At 62.3% G+C, this 16,128-nt stretch overlaps 1 protein-coding gene across 1 annotated transcript in view; it reads right to left on the bottom strand.

Annotated features, from left to right (window-relative positions):
- CBFA2T3 (CBFA2/RUNX1 partner transcriptional co-repressor 3) overlaps positions 1–12,191 on the bottom strand; it is a gene marked incomplete at its 3' end in the record, with an annotated part of 60,238 nt that extends 48,047 nt beyond the window's left edge. The window contains 1 exon segment of the mRNA XM_079907877.1: positions 12,054–12,191.
- Between the last annotated feature and the right edge of the window lie 3,937 nt (positions 12,192–16,128).

Here is a 16,128-nt window from a genome sequence, read left to right as displayed (position 1 = left end):
ACCTGTCGAAGGAACGAGCAAGCACCGCCGAACCGACTGCGTTCTAATCGACGGCTCGTCTCAGCTCCACGTCACCCAGCTCTGTGCCGGCGTCCCACAGCCGCTGGGCGTGCGCTGTGCCGGGCAGCAGTGACCCCCACCCTGGGGCCAGCCTCCCGGGCTTCGTCCAGGAAGGAAGCAACGGCTGGAAAGCGGGGTCACGCTGGAGGGGGAGCCCTGATGAGCAGATGTGAGCGGAGGTGGGGGGCGGGGAAGCACCGCCTGGAGTCAGAACGCAAACCCCCAGCCCCCCCGAAGCTGGGGGCACGGTGGCTTTGGCCAGGCCCACCCACCCCCAGCATGCAGGGGGCTCAGAGGAGGAGTGAGGGACTGAAGCTCTGCTGCAGTTCGAGAGCTCCGCTGTCTTCCAGTTTGGAGAGAAATGAAAAATCCTCATCTCATGCACCCTGGCCAGGCCCTGAGTATTCAGATTCTGCCCTGTGTCCAGACAGGCGAGGGGAGGGGCCGGCGCCTCTGGGAGGGGAGGGTCCATCTGTCCTTCTCCAGGGACCGCCCCACGTGGGGTGGGAGCCGGGGTGCCCAGGGGGACAAGCTGTGTCAGCTGATGGCGGACAGGCATACCACGAGGTGCCAGGCTGCTCCTGGCTTTGCAGTGGCCCCAGAGGCCCGGGCTCCCTGGCAGCTGGGAAGGAAAATGCCTAATCTCTCAGTGGTTCCCGGGACGGGGCCGTCCTGGCTGGGTAGACTGAAGCAGAGGTGACCCGGAGCGATCTCCACCGCCCTCCCCTCCTCTGCCCCAGGCCCAGGTTCTGCAGGGTCCCAACCCCCAGGGGCCTGTCCTGACCCCCCACCCTGAAACCCTCCGTAATTCTTCCTGCAGGAGGGGGCCTCCTCCCCACGCCACACAGGCTCCTTACCCACGAGGAGTCCCCCATCCCGGGTGGCCAGAGGGAGAGTCTGAGGACATCACGAGGTGGAGACTGGGCGTCCCCGCCGGGCCCCGTCCAAACTCCCGACCCAGGAATCTGAGAGCCGGCACCTGGTGGTTCTATGCTATGGAACGAGGGGAGTTCTGGCCACGGCAGGCGGAGCTGGGTGACTTCTCCACGAGCTCGCCCGTCCCAGCGAGTTGTTTCTGGGGCGCGCCCTCTCAGCTGCCCCTGGAGTGAGCCCTCGAGACGCCGCGGGGTAAGGTTGAGGCGGACGGCATGACCCTGGCCGCCTCCCCCCGTGGCCCCCACGCAGGCAGGACTCACGGCCCGACTCCAGGGCTGGCGAGCAGATGAGATAACTGTTTGTGGAACCAAATACAGCGACAGCTTGCAGGCAGGCGGGCCCTGCTGTTCAAACAGCCCTCTCCCAGCACCCGGCGAGGGCATCCCCGCAGCCGCGACCCTGGCATCGCCGCGCGTGAGATGGGGGCGCTCACAGATGACACACGTTCCTGATCCCCTGGGCCTCCTGGGTGTCAGGCTCCCGCCTGGGCTCTGGGGCAGCAGCGAACAGACAGACGGAAGTCCTGCCCTCACAGAGCTGACCTTCCAGGAGGGAGGTGTGGCGCCGGGCAAAGAAGAGGCCCAGCGGGGAGGGGGAGGGGGGCCGTGGGCACTCACGGCAGAGAGGACGCTGGGCGGGGCAGAGGGGGCACCGGCAGCTACGTGTGAGGGTGGGGGGAGTACGCAGGCAGAGCCCCCGCCAGGCCCCGGTGTGCCGGGGAGACAGCAAGGCAGGCGGGGCGGGGCTGTGTGGCCCTGAAGCCACCGCAGCAATGCGGGCGATCCGGCTCTGTCCCCGGAGGAGCGACATCTGACTAGCTTTCCGGGGGCCTCTCCGGCTGCCACGTGGAGGCCCCAAACTGCCTGCCTGTGAGTGGGGGGAGGGCAAGGGTGAAGCCGGAGACCAGGTGCAGAATCTTGCTCGTGCCACGCACGCCTGACGCAGGTGCCAAGGAGACGCGGTAACTGTTTGCGGAACCAAACACAAGGACAGCTTGCGGGCAGACGAGCCCTGCCGCCCAACCCCCCTCCAGGCTCCTGGCGGGGCGTCCCGACAGCCAGGAATCACCACTCCGCCCCGCCCCCGGGCCAGGGCGTGTCACCTGTGGAAGGCGACTCTGGGAAGCCGGGCAACCAGGGTGGGAGGCTCTTCTTGTGAATTCATCCCTCGAAACCTGGGGGACAGTGAGTTACACCGAGTGACCACTCGGCACAGCAGTTCCTGTCCCAGGAGTGAGCCCAAGAGAGCTGAAAACACACACGCACCCAAAAACGTGTACACGAAGGTTCACAGCACATCAGTCACACTCGCCGAAGGCGGAAGCAGCCCAGCTGTCCATCAGCTGGTGATGGACACACACAAGACGCGCAGATCCGCGCAGTCCAATCTCAGTTGTTACAAAGGAATGAGCGTGACACGTGTGACAACACGGACGAACCTCGCTGAGTGGCCAGAGGCGGTCGTGTATCTGAAACGCCCAGAACGGGCAGGTCCACGGCGACGGAACGCAGAGCAGTGGTTGCCAGGGGCTGGGGCGCGGCGGGGGCGGGGGCAGTGAATACTGGTGGGGACGGGTCTCCTCTTTTCGGGGTGATGAGAACGTTTGGGAATTTCACGGTGGTGCTGGTTGTACAACGTCGTGAATGTGTTAAATGCCACCGAACCGCACACTCAAAAGTGGTTACGGTGGCAAAGGTCATGTTGTGTGTTTTACAATAAAAAAGAAACCCAGTGGGGAGACGGAGGCAGGCAGGACGCGACCTTGTCCTCCTCCCGTGGCCCGTCTGTGTTGCTAACAGCCCAGGACTGGGGAGTCCAGGTGTGATGGGGACACGCTGCCCTCCCCGCTTGGCGGCCAGGGCTGGCCCACAGCAGCGCAAACTGGGAGGGTCATGGCCCTCTTCCCAGGCGCAAGGCTCTTGGTGACCTGGGGGTCCCAGCCCTACAAGTGGGCAGGAGGGTGGCTACCTTGCTGACCCCAACCCCGGCTCCCCTGGGGCTGGTGGTCCCAGGAAGGAAGATGGTGAGGCCTGGCCCCGCTGGCTAGTGACCCACGACCTTCCAACACACGCCCCGCATCCGGAGGCATGGCCTTCGGGAGTCAGCAGGGACCCTGAGGACAGTCCGCCTAAATAACCTCATGAACCAGGAGGCCTAACCGTACCAAAGGCCCCTGTGATGTGAGGATTCGCAGCCGGAAAGGGGTTCGGGTGGCAACTGAAGGAAGCTCAGCCGCTTTGAGAATCAGATAAAAGCCTTTGGAACGCGGGGCGTCGGCACAGGTCAAGCCCAGGACCGCGTGGCCACCCTGACCCGTCCTCCCCTCCACCCCGAAGCCCCCAGGGCCGTACAAGCCCCGACAACTCCACCGACCCCCCCGGGCCAGGAACTGTGCTGGTCCCTAAGCAGGGATTTAACGATCAGAGATTCTGAAAAGGTTTCGCATGAGCAGAGAGGAAACCGCGGCCCCAAGAAACCATGTAACCTGTTCCAGCCAAGGGCAAGCCTGTGGCCGGGGTTCCAGCTGGGTGCCTGACACCCTGAACGAGGCTCTCCCACAACAAAGCCAGGCGCACGTGAAGTGACAGGCGTCCTGGGACGGTCCTTGTAGATGGTGGTGACAGGCGTCCCTGGGACAGTCCTTGTAGATGGTGACAGGCATTCTGGGACGGTCCCTATAGATGGTGACAGGCGTCCTGGGACAGTCCTTGTAGATGGTAGTGACAGGCGTCCTGGGACAGTCCTTGTAGATGGTAGTGACAGGCATTCTGGGACAGTCCTTGTAGATGGTAGTGACAGGCATTCTGGGACAGTCCTTGTAGATGGTGACAGGCATTCTGGGACGGTCCCTATAGATGGTGACAGGCGTCCTGGGACGGTCCTTGTAGATGGTGGTGACAGGCGTCCTGGGACAGTCCTTGTAGATGGTAGTGACAGGCATTCTGGGACAGTCCATGTAGATGGTGACAGGTGTCCTGGGACAGTCCTTGTAGATGGTAGTGACAGGCATTCTGGGACAGTCCATGTAGATGGTGACAGGTGTCCTGTGACAGTCCTTGAAAATGGTGACAGGCGTCCTGTGACAGTCCTTGAGAATGGTGACAGGCGTCCTGGGACAGTCCTTGTAGATGGTAGTGACAGGCGTCCTGGGACAGTCCTTGTAGATGGTAGTGACAGGCATTCTGGGACAGTCCTTGTAGATGGTAGTGACAGGCATTCTGGGACAGTCCATGTAGATGGTGACAGATGTCCTGTGACAGTCCTTGAAAATGGTGACAGGCGTCCTGTGACAGTCCTTGAGAATGGTGACAGGCGTCCTGGGACAGTCCTTATAGATGGTAGTGACAGGCATTCTGGGACGGTCCTTGTAGATGGTGGTGACAGGCGTCCTGTGACAGTCCATGCAGGTGGTGGTGACAGGTGTCCTGGGACGGTCCTTGTAGATGGTAGTGACAGGCGTCCTGGGACGGTCCTTGTAGATGGTGGTGACAGGTGTCCTGGGACGGTCCTTGTAGATGGTAGTGACAGGCGTCCTGGGACAGTCCTTGTCCATGTGTGGTGACAGGTGTCCTGGGACAGTCCATGCAGGTGGTGGTGACAGGTGTCCTGGGACAGTCTAGGCTGGCTGCACAGCTCCCCTATGAGTGCCCCCGGGGCTGCTGCCCTCGGGACAGTCGAGGGAGGTCACACATCCTTCTTCTGCCTGGTTTTCACAGCCTTGCACACACACTTACGTGCCCCGTGTGCACCCCCCACATGCCCACTCACACACAGGGCTCCCAAAGCAGGGTGAGGTCCACCATGGGCCCCGGAGCGAGCGGCTCCCCCTCCACCAGGGACCTCTCTGCAGCCCGGCCCCTCCTCACCAAGTAGACGGAAGGGCAGTGAGCTGGGAAGCACACCTTTTCAGGCATAAGTGCCCTGGCTTCAGACCGTCCTACCCACATGCTGACTGTGGGACAGAAGGGGCCTCTGCAGCCCGTGCTGGGGGCTCGGGCTCGACGCGCAGAGGGAGCACGGTTCTCCTGGATGAGCCCCACCCTCTTCGGTGCCCGTGTCTGCCCACATCTGTACCCCAGGACCATCTTCTCAAAATGCAAACCTGACCAGCCCCGCACCCCACCCCACCCAGCCCAGCTCAAGGGGCTTTCCTGGGCCTCTGAGCCTCCAGGGATAAAGACCAGAGTCCCCTCCGGGTCCATCACGCCCCACAGTCCCCCGCCTGGTCCCGGCCCCCTGGCCTCCGTGTGGTCTGTCACCTCCGCAGGGTCGTCCCCGACACATGCCTCACAACGCCACACACCTGTACCCCCAGCACCATCGCGTCACAGCAGCCCTCACTGCTGTGGCCACTTGAGAATTCCCTGTGCCCGCACCCTGCTCTGTCCGACATGGCGGCCACCAGCCAGCCAACGTGGTTGCTCAGAACTCAGAGTAGTGTAAAACACACGTGGAATCGCAAACTCTTCTTGCTTTTTTTAAAAATCTTATTTATCTTTGGCTGTGTCAGGTCTTCGTTGCTGTGTGCGGGCTTTCTCTACTTGTGGTGAGCAGGGGCACTCTTCGTTGCGGTGTGCGAGCTTCTCATTGTGGTGGCTTCTCTTGTTGTGGAGCACAGGCTCTTGGCACGTGGGCTTCAGTAGTTGTGGCGCGTGGGCTTCAGTAGTTGTGGCACGTGGGCTTCAGTAGTCGTGGCTCGCGGGCTCTAGAGCGCAGGCTCAGTAGTTGTGGCGCACAGGCTTAGTTGCTCCATGGCATGTCGGATCTTCCCGGACCAGGGATAGAACCCATGTCCCCTGCACTGGCAGGCAGATTTTTATCCACTGCACCACCAGGGAAGTCCCTCAAAGTCTTTTTTAAAAAAGATCTCAATAATTGAAAAAGAACAATTGCCTGTTGAAATGACAATATTTTGGATATATTGGGTTAAATAACAGATATCATTAAAATTATGTGGGTTTCCTTTTCCTTTTCCCCTTTTCTCATTGCGGCCACAATCCTAACTGACACAGTCTGCTCTGCTTGTGGGTGCTGGGCGCAGGCTGGGCTCACCAGGCCGTGGGGGCCGACGCGTCCCGGGAGAAGCCGTCATTCAGAGCATCTCCTGTGGGACACGGCTTCGGGTGTCCCAGAGGGCACATGGCATGTCCCACCCCCTAACAGCTACTCAGATCACAAACCGAGCAAACTCCAAACTTCCGTGAGGTCCCTGAATAGTCCAGAGACGCCGGCATGTAGAGAGGCCGTCCCAGGGCTCCGTCCACACACGATCGGACCCCGGGGAGTCAGCTACGCAAAGAGCTCGTGAGGCGACAAGATCAACGGCTGGCGGGCCACGTGGAGAGGGTCTCAGCCAGACCCCTGACCCTGAGCCTTCACAAGCGGGATCTTCCCCAGGTAAAAGCAACGCCTGTAGTGCTGTCCAGTCTGTACTCCAAGGCGCGTGGCAGACGGGGTCACAGCAAGGCGGCGGCGTCCTGGCCCCTGCCTGTGGACAGGCACCTGGTGGGGCGACACGGCTGCTCGTCGAGGGAGTGGATAGGACCGCGTACCCTGTACTCTCCTGCCCAGATGTCCTCTACGACAGCAGAAGGACCTCTCTGCCAGGACCATAGCCACCCCCGCCGTCCACATCCGCGCTGCCAGCACAGCCTGGTGTGAAAGTGTCAGCACACAAACACCTGCCCTTCCCTCCGCCCTGTGCACAGCCAGCTCAGACACGGAATGCTGCCGTCTGTGCTCTGCCCGGGGCAGGGGTGGCCGGTGCCCCACTCTGACTTCTCAGGGGCAGGGAGGTCGGAGGAAAGGGCTCCTGTGTTTACTGCGCTCACGAGTCCAGGCTGGGCTGGGTGGGCTCGGGAAGCCCAAGGCCCAGGGAGAAGTTGCGCCAGCTGTTGGGGGAAACAGGTGTGGCGGAAACACAGAGGCTCTGGACTCAGATGACCTGGGCTTCTGAGCTGGAATCCCACCTCTGCCACCGAGGTGGGATGTGATGACGCTACTGGATGTGATGACGCCAGCCCCAGTTTCCCTCTGTGAGCTGGGAGGGGAGCGGAGCATGGGTGTGCAGGGCACACAGCTCCGGTCCCTGGCTCTGAGCTAGCTGCGTCCCCAGCGTGGGGAGGCGGGTCAGCAGGCGTGGGGGCCTGAGCTGCGCTGGATCACCCCACTTTGGGCAGGAGGACGCAGGCGCAGGCTGGGAATCGGAGAAACAGGGCGTGACTGCAGAGCTGTGGGAGCACTGGCACTGAGTGGCCCCCAGAGAGGGGCTGTGACAGCCAGGTCTGGAGCCACCAATCAGCCAGATACACCTGACCTTTCACCCTCATTGCAACCCAAAGAGGGAGGAGCCAGTGCGACAGTATTTTGCATTGAAATAGACTCAGAGAGGGTGAGCGATGTGCTGCCGGTCACACAGTGACCAGGAAGGGAATTGGGATTCAAATCTCAGCAGTGGGGTTCAGAGAGGCCAGGGTGGTGCCCCTTCCCCTCCACACAGCCTGGGTGAACAAGCTGGGGGGGGGCTGTGGCCTCCTCTGGTCCTAACGACCCTCCTGCCTCTCAACATGTCCCCCGCCTGCCTGTAAGGGGGGCCACAGCAGCTGGAGGGCTTTCCTTTCCTGCAGTGGCTTCACCCTGGCTTTCTCGGGTGCTCCCGGGTCGGGACCACAGGGTGAGTACTTCCCCGTGGGTTCCGCACGTGGCCCAGGGCTGTCAGGTACACAAGGAGACCTCCGGACCTGCCCCGGAAGCTGCGGCTCCTGCCCTGCCCCCACTGTGGACTTTTCTCTGCTCAAATAAACAGAAGGCGCCCAGTGCCGGACGTCCTCCCAAACCTCCTCCTGCCACGTCCGCCACGCTCTGGCCTCAGGGGCAGTGGGAGGTCCAAGCACCCCTGCTCGGGGAGGCTGGAAGCGGGTGTGGACAGTAAGCAGGATGGACACCGGACGCCAAGAGCGTGCGGGTGGTCGCCGAGCGGGACTGCGGGCACCCTGGCCCCAAGAGAAGGTTTCCTCGTTGCAGCCAAAAGCATCTCTGCTTTCCTTCCCACCGACACGTGGCTGCCGGTGCAGTCGCCGGGGTACAAAGAGCCGAAGTCCTGACTTGTTTTATCGCCGCAGAAAACCGCTGCACACGGTGCGTCCGTCGGAGGCTCCGCTCAGCCACGCACCGAGTGCCCCGGGTATGCCGTGAACTCAGACGCGGGAACCGGGAACCCACTGTTCCTCACTTTCCTTATCCTGAGTTTCCATCCCTAGCGCCAGGCCTCCGCCTGGCTCTTTCCACGGAGGTTACGAGGGTGACATCCTGCCCAGGAGCCTGTTTACAGATGCCAAGCCCGCGCTGGCATCTGTGTGCTTGGCGTAGGGGCCCCGCCCTCCGCACTGCCTCATCTGGGCCCCCACGGAGCAGGGTTCCGGCCTCAGAACCGTGGCAGCAGAAGCACGCCCGCTCCTTCTTTGCCCACAAGTCTGGGGGCATGAGGCCCAGAAAGGATTTGGAGGTTTGTCCAACTGTCTTGGAGCCTGACCCTCAGAACACGCAGCGTGGTGCCCGCGCAGCTGGCCTGGACCCGGACACCCACGCCTCTAGGAGCTGTGACCTCGTGCAAAAAAGGAGCCTCTACCAACCCACCCCTCTGAGCTCCCCCGTCCCCGCGAGCCTGGGCCCTCAGAGGCCACACCCCAGACGGACACCCACCAATCGCGAGCTACCAGCCTCCTCCTGCCCCTCCCTCGGACGCAGCCGGACGCAGAGGCTCCAGGTGGGGGGACATGGGAATCTGTGGGGGGCTCTAAGGAAGCATGCCTGCAGGCCCCACACTGGCCCTCCGGAGTCGGAACTTGGCGGAAAGCTCAAGGGGCCTGTCCACCCTCTGGTGGACCTCTCCCGGCCTCAATGTCCCCGTCTGGAGAATGGGGCAGCAAGGGTGCCCACTTCAGGGTTTTCCTGAGGTCACGTGAGAGGAAACAGCCTGCCATCGGGGTGTGAGCTGCTGTTGGTGCTGCGTTACGATCACTCTACCCCCTGCCTGGACGACTACCTGTCCAGCAATGCAGCGATGGGTGACAGCACCTTCCAGAGCCAGTTTGGTCCAGTAAATGCAACAGTGGCCACTTTCCCACGTTTACAAGTTAGAGTTCAGGCCGCCCCACCCGGGTCTGGGAGGTGACACCAGCTGCCCAACAGCGATGCGAGCGTTCTAACAGACAACGTCCAGTGGCTTCCAGAGGGCCTCGAGTGACAATGACCACCCCTCCCCTGTCCAGGGTGGTGGCACGGGGGAGGGGGCTGGCCTTGGGCCTCTGTGACCCAGACACGGCAGAGGTGCTCACCTTCCCCGGCCCTGATCCCAGGTGGCCCCCAGCCCCAGGTGGTGCCCTGGATGTCAGTTACAACTGTGCCCCACGAGCCTGAGACTGTGTCCAGGTGAGGGTTCCGACAACTGGGGCGTTAACCCCCCCTTAGCACCCAGCAGTCACCACCAGCCCCCCCAGGTGTGGAAGGAACCCTGACAGGCGGGCCGGGGACCAGGGCTACAGACACAGGGAGGCCAAGGCGGCTGCTGTCTGGGTGGGGGTGGGGCACCCAGGCTCCCCTCATGGAATCGACAGCCCACACCTCCCCGGGCGGGCGTCTGTGAAACGCGGAAAGTCCCACCGCCCCGCAGGCTGTCCCGCAGACTCAGGCGGTGAGTGTGAGCGCTGAGCCTCGCTGGGCAAGGCATGCCTGGTCCCCAGGCTGACTCGTGCTGGCGGCAGGACAGACCACACACAGTGAGAGCTGGGCCACGGAAAGCCAGTTCCCGCCCCCAGAGCACCGCTCATTAAGCACCTACTGTGTGCTAGCCCTTCACCTCGCCCACGTTCCGGATTCTGAGCACACACGTGTGCACACACTGACTGGCAAGGGAATTCAGAAGAACTGAATTCAACCGCCACCCTGCAGGTCCTGCAGGAGGCAGACAAGTGGCTGGAAGGGGGGAGGGCGCCGAGAGCTCCAGGGCACTTCCAGGTGGCAGGGAGATGCCTCCCGACACCACCCTCCCCTGCTGCCCGGAGCCCAGTGCGCAAAGCCGCCCTCTACAGCAGCCTCGTGGGCTTGGATCTCGCGGATTAGTGACCCAGCCTGCCGGCGTCTCCAGATCCTTACGTAGGAAGGAAAATTAATTTCTTCCAGTTACGCAGAAATGAAAATATGTGGACCCAAATCAGAGAGATTTCCTGGAGGTGGTAACTCATTATGCGGATCACCTGGTGACAGAGGAAGGGCTGGTGGGTGGCCCAGAGCAGCCCCAGAGGGTCCTGGAGGAAGATGTCCGCCCCACATCCTCCAGCTCGCCAGCCCGGGGACCCTGGGTGGGCTTGTGAGCAACCGGGTACCACGTCCCTTCCCCCCCATCACACACAGATCAAGGCAACTCCAGAGAGAGCCGGATTCCGACAGAAAATTGGTCCTAATGTGATATCCCCTCCCACCCAGCGTCCGCCTAGCTCTCGGGAGCCCCAGGCGCCACATCTGTTCCTCTGCTCAGCGCCCCTACCCTCCTCTTCCCTCGCATCGCATGAGGGTGGCCCGGCAACAGAGCCCCACGCAGCCAGGCTCTTTAGGGACCCGGCTGTCAGCTGCACAGAACAGAGAACAGAACCCCCTGCCTCCCTGGGACCCCCATGCAGAGGACAGAAGGTGGGAGGTGGGGTGACACAGCGAGACCCCAGTGCCCATCACAGTGCCAGCCCTCTATGAGTGTGCCCTGCCCCTGCCCCTGAAAAGATGCGGGGGGCTTCCTGGCGTCCAGGGCAGGCAAGAGCTAACCCCCCCAGGGGCCCAACCTCAAGAAGTTTCTCAAAACTTGCGGCAACTTGGGAGAGCGACGAGGGACACAGAATAGCTGCCCTCCCTCTGTCCCCGGCCAGCCCCTGTCCTCTGAAGGCGGCCGCCCTGGGAACCTCCTGTTTCTGGGTCCAGGGGAGGAAACACACGCCCAGTTAGACATAATGATTTGGTGTCCTGGCCGCTGGTCAAAGTCAGGGCCTGATGGTTGCTCAGATCATCTCCCACAGGAGCACAAGATCTCTATTCTCAAAGGAAATATGTTTCCCCCTGGTCTCTGTAACAGGCCAGAGATCGGCCAGCCTCAGCCCAAATCGTGGGGAATACAGTTATTCTGGGGGGGGGACTGGCAGGGGTCTCCACTCCTACAGGGGTCTGAGCACACACGCAGTTCCCAGGGGCCGGAAGGCGGAACAGCCTGGGGCTGTGTGTTCAGAGCCCGGTGCCTCAGAGTGTGGCTTGCCACCAGCCCCGCCGCCTTCTGCTCCACGTAAGCCCGTCTAGGGCTGAATTTCCAGCCATCTGTCCCTCCACGTCGGCTCACACCTCCCTCCCCGCCGTTCCCACAGCCTGGCTCCCAGCCTGCCCAACATGCAGATGGACGGTTCCCAAAGCGTGTGAGCAGAATCGCTGCCACGGGGCTGCGCCCGAGGCCCCGGAGCTGTCAGGATCCAGCGGCTGCTGTTCAAGACCTTCTCCCCAGCCACGGGGAGTGGGGCAGGACCCAACCCCCAGGACTTCACGCCTAAAAATGTTTAACGGCTCCTGCGCTGGGAGGCATATCCAGGAACCAAAACAAGAGGGGGAGGGGCTAGAAGGAGCTCTGGCCCTCCCCAGCCTGGCCACAGGCACCTCCATCTGTCCTAGGGTCACCCTCTCTGCCCCCCAACCAGTCCCCTGTCACATGGCCCGAGGCCTCTTTGTCGGGAAGCGCGGGCACCGCAGGGGAAGCCACAGGACTCCCCACCTTCCGCACGCAGGTCCCACCTTAGGTCTGACCACACCCCCAGCAGGTCAAGCTCCCGCTCACCTTGGGGGTGGTCAGTGGGCGGGCGCTGACTGGGCTGGCCCCACCCCGCTGTGGGCTCCAACTTTGCAAAGTGGGGAGGGGGGGCCTCGGGAGGCCCACGCACTCTGCCTGGCTGCAGGGAGACCCTAGGACAGCAGCCGCGGGCGGAGTCGGGTGACAGCGCGGCAGCGCGCGGACGGACGGGGACACTTACGGTCCGGGGGTCCGGCGGACGGGAGGCGATTGCACTCTCGCGACCCGGCTCCTGAAGCGGCTTTTCTTTCGAACTCGGTCCCTGCCTCCGTAACTTGGGGGCAAACCGCGCGCTGTCTTCTCGCGCCGGCCGCGCTCAGGCGCGAGACGGGGCCGGGGCGCGCAGGGCGGCTGCCCGGGCCATGCCCAGTCGCGTTCCGGGCCGCTCACTCCGCCCGCCGGCCGCCCGCGCGGGAACAAAGCGCGCACGCCGCCCCGGGCGGTCTCCGGCCTCCGCGGCCCGCGCCCGGTCCAGCCGCCGCGCCTTTGGCTCGCGGGCGCCGGCTCCGGCTGCCGCGCGCTCGCCCGAGCGTCTCACGGGGCCCCGCGGCCCCCGCCCCGCGCGCCCCGCCTCCGCCTCCTGCCCCTCGTCGCCGCCGCCGCCGCCGCTGCGCCACCTGCCTCCCGCTCGGCGCCCATCGCGCTCAGCTCCGCCCCGGGGCGCCGGGCTCCGTGCGGGGTCGGCGCGGGAGAGTGGCTCCGCCCGCCGCCGCCCAACGCCGAGGGCCGCCCCCGCCGTCCCAGCCACTCGGGCAGCCGCGGACCCCGGGGCGCGTCCTGAGAACTCGGCCGAGGGCGCGGGCCAGCCTTGGGGGCCGCAAGCTCTAGGGCGCAGCCGGCGGCCGGGAGCGCGGGTGCGAGTGTGGGGGCTGCGCGGGCGGAATGCGGGTGCGCGGGGTGCCGGGGTGGGAGAGCGGCTGCTGTGGAGAGAGAGACGCGCGCCGCTCAGTAGGGAGGGATGTCCGTGAGGGGAGCGCAGGGTGCCGCGAAGCGAGGAGCGCGGAGAGTGTGGGAGCGCGGGATGTCGTGGTGGGGGTGCCGCGGGGGTGGCAGTGTGGGTGCCGTGGGCCGGGAGCGCGGGCTGACGTGGGGATAGCCGTGAGGGTGCCGTGCAGGGAGCTCGAGTGGCGCGCTCGGCGGGCCCCTCGCCCGCGCCCACCCCCGCCGCCGCCTCCGCCTCCGCAGGCCGCGCCCTGGGCGGGCGGGTGGGGGCCTGGAGCTGAGAGCGCCGCCGCGCACACCCACCTCGGAGCAGTCGGCGGGCGCCCGCCTCGCAGTTTTACAGCCGCAGCGTCTGGCGTCCCGGCGGGAGGCGAGCGGCAGGCGTCCCTCCTCCGGCCGCCGCGCCCCCCCGCCCGCCGCCTGCCGCCTGCCGCCTGCCGCCTGCCGCCTGCCGCGTGGGCCGGGCCGGGCCGGGGCCGCCTCCGCGCTCAGCCGGCAGGGGGCGCCCTCTCGCCGCGCCCCGCACCGCGCGCCCTGGTGGCCTCTGCCCCACGCTGACCGAGTTACGGAGCGGAGTGCGGGGGGCGCAGGATTCCCGCTCACAGCTTCTGGCCTGGGGCGTTTGCGTGTGCTCTGCATTTATCTGCGTCCCATTCGTTTAATGTCACCCTGCAGGAACGCCCAAGCCGCTGCCCTGGCCTCTGTGCGCCCCGCTTCTCCTTGCCTGCAGCCCTCGCCCTACCTCCCTACCCGCGCCCACTTTGCCTCTTTCCCTGAAGAGTGCTTTGCGGCATATCTGGTGCGTTTGCCCGGTTAGTACATTCTAGCAAAATCGGTGCCTTTTCCCTTTCTTCTTCCTCCAACAGACACAGGCTGTTTCTTAGAGACAAGCTGGGGTCCCAAGGTCACGGTCTTAGGAGACAGAGGAGCCAGAACTTCAGAACACTACAGCCCTGGTTTGCATCTCATTTGGCATAAATCTGCATGCGAAGTTCCAAGGTCCCCAATTCCCAAGTACAAAAATACAGCAATGTGCCAAAAAATATCCTTCTTCTTGACTGAGCCCTGCCCACCGGGGCGAGCTAGGCAGAGGAAGCTGGTGGGAACACAGTGCAAGGCTCGGGGCGGGGCACCACCGTCCCATCCTGGTTGCCACCCCCAGAGGCACTGCTCCGGGGTCTGTCAGCTGGGTCACCAACTAGCCATGTGGCCTCCACCAGTCCCTCGACCTCCTGGGCCTCTGTCCTTGTGGAAATGAGGGGTGTGGTGAAGGATTACTTGGAACACAAATGTCTGGCATCTCCCATCCCCTGGCTTTCAGAGTGTGATCAGGTGTGGACCCCTCCTGTCCTGGGGGAAGAGCAAAGGGTCCTGAACCCGTGTCACAGAAGAACGTGGATTTAAAAGCAAGTGTTCCAGACTTCATACATCGGCGTTTATTCACACCGGCTCCCTTACTTCATGACCAGACTTCATACATCGGCGTTTATTCACACCGGCTCCCTTACTTCGTGACCGGACTTCATACATCGGCGTTTATTCACACCGGCTCCCTTACTTCGTGACCGGACTTCATACATCGGCGTTTATTCACACCGGCTCCCTTACTTCGTGACCGGACTTCATACATCGGCGTTTATTCACACCGGCTCCCTTACTTCGTGACCGGACTTCATACATCGGCGTTTATTCACACCGGCTCCCTTACTTCGTGGGCTCTGAGGCGCCATACATTTTAAGACGCACCATCATTTTAAGTGCCACTAAGAAAAGAGAACACTCTCGCCGTTGTAAGCCTAAGATGCCTCTAGGTTTCAGATATGTTAACATGCCACCAGTGGGCCAGGTGGAGCATTGAGCATCGAACAGACAGCCTGAAGCCAGCCTCAGGGGCTTTCGGCCAGGCCGACGGACAGGTGGACTGACGGACAGGCACCAGATTCTCACAGAGCATTAGCAGAAGCTGGGTCCAGCCTGGGCTCTGCTGCACCTTGACCCCTACAAACAGCACATCGTTGTCAGTTCTTTGTGTTAAATTAGCAATTGCAGGAGCTTCCCTGGTGGTCCAGTGGGTGAGACTCCGCGCTCCCAATGCACGGGACCAGGGTTCGATCCCTGGTCGGGGAACTGGATCCTGCACGCATGCCACAGCTAAGACCCAGTGCAGCCACATAAATAGATAGATAGATAAATATTTAAAAGATTATCAGTTGCATTGTCACTGATTTAAACAGGGTGCTGAACACCACTGGAGACGTGACAGATCCCAAAACACCAAGAATAAAACTGCAATCATTAGAGACCACGCTCAGGTCCCGAGCCAGTCCAAAGGCTCCCGTGTCCCCACCTGGGAGGACTGAGGCCTGTGGTGACTGGGTCAGACGGACAGCCAGGCCAGTCTGGCCACATCACAGTCATGGTGAGTCACTGCAGGAGCTGCCACATTGAGGAGGGCTTGCTGGGGGCAGGCACTGAGCTGAGCACAAGCTCTGCATTTTCCCACTTAGTTCTCACCTATCTGCCAGGCAGAGGCTACTGGAACCCCCATTTTACAGGTGGAGGGACTGAGGCTCCGACTGGCTGCATGGCCACACAGACCCACACGGGTGGAGGCTGAATGCCCACGCTGCCGCTACACTTTGGGCTCCCTTTTGCCTCCCGTGGGCTGGTTTCTCACTCTGGAGATGGCCCAGGAACAACCCCTGGGTCTTTGGCGGAGCTGGAGTCCCACCAGGCCAACTTGGCCTGGGCGTGCAGACCACCAGCCACTGCAGACCACTTGTCTTTAAAAATAATGCTGAGGGACTTCCCTGTCCAGTGGGTAAGACCCCGCACTCCCAATGCAGGGGGCCTGGGTTCGATCTCTGGTTAGGGAACTAGATCCTGTATGCATATCGCAACTAAGAGTCTGCGTGCTGCAACTAAGAGCTGGCGCAGCCTAAATAAATATTAAAAAACAATAATTCTGAGTGATGGTGGACTTCCTCAAACACGTATCTGTTATATGTAAAAATCTTCAGCAGAAGTTTAAATTAGCTTCCGAGAGTATAAAATCTGACATAGTGTTAAATATGAATATTTCGAAATAAAAGGGTGGCTGATGGGCTAGAAGTGATAGCGTTTCGATAGGCATCACTGTCCACTTAAAAATACGCGCACGAACTCTTAACATCTGAATTTTCACCAGCTCCCTAGCTGACACAATGAGCTTTTAGATACAACACCAAAAGCCTGATCCTTGAAAGAAAAATTGGATAAGTGGACTTCATTAAAATTTAAAAACTTCTGCTCTGTGAAAGACACTATTAAGAGAA

Source organism: Stenella coeruleoalba (assembly GCF_951394435.1).
Source record: "Stenella coeruleoalba genome assembly, chromosome: 20".
NCBI classification, from domain to species: Eukaryota; Metazoa; Chordata; class Mammalia; order Artiodactyla; family Delphinidae; genus Stenella; species Stenella coeruleoalba.
This window is presented reverse-complemented; position numbering and strand designations above follow the sequence as displayed.